Source organism: Seriola lalandi, unplaced genomic scaffold (assembly GCF_002814215.2).
Source record: "Seriola lalandi dorsalis isolate HSWRI2012SDOR001 ecotype SW California unplaced genomic scaffold, Sedor1 jcf7180001971238, whole genome shotgun sequence".
NCBI classification, from domain to species: domain Eukaryota; kingdom Metazoa; phylum Chordata; class Actinopteri; order Carangiformes; family Carangidae; genus Seriola; species Seriola lalandi.
This window is the reverse complement of record NW_019441906.1, coordinates 1-459: the sequence shown is the minus strand read 5'-3', so window position 1 is coordinate 459 and position 459 is coordinate 1. Positions and strand designations below refer to the sequence as shown.

Genomic DNA, 459 nt, shown 5'->3' with positions numbered 1-459 from the left:
TGTTCATACACGTCTGACTGTGCTTTTCTTTAGACCTCACAAACATATTTAATTGTTCAAACGAAAATATGTTCTAAAGCTCAACTAAGAACTTGCGATTTTTCTTGAGATAAATTTCAACCTTTTGTGGCTCGTTGGTCTAGGGGTATGATTCTCGCTTAGGGTGCGAGAGGTCCCGGGTTCAACTCCCGGACGAGCCCCTTGTTTGCAAAGGTCTTGTAGTGGCCATTGGTACCAACCCTGAAATGCACCTGAGTTCTCTTTAAACATGTTAGAACACATGCTCTTTGCTCATGTCTCCTCCTTTGACATTAGTATCAAGTGTATGTTTAGATACCTTGTAGAAGGCATTATGAATCTCTTAACTATTCATTCAGCTCTGACTGTGCTTTTCTTTAGACCTCACAAACATATTTAATTGTTCAAACGAAAATATGTTCTAAAGCTCAACTAAGAACT

The 459-nt window shown here is 39.0% G+C and overlaps 1 non-coding gene across 1 annotated transcript; it reads left to right on the top strand.

Moving 5' to 3' along the window:
* Positions 1-128: 128 nt before the first annotated feature.
* Positions 129-200, top strand: trnap-agg (transfer RNA proline (anticodon AGG)). Its single transcript has one exon. It is a non-coding gene; the product is annotated as a tRNA-Pro (tRNA).
* Positions 201-459: the final 259 nt, after the last annotated feature.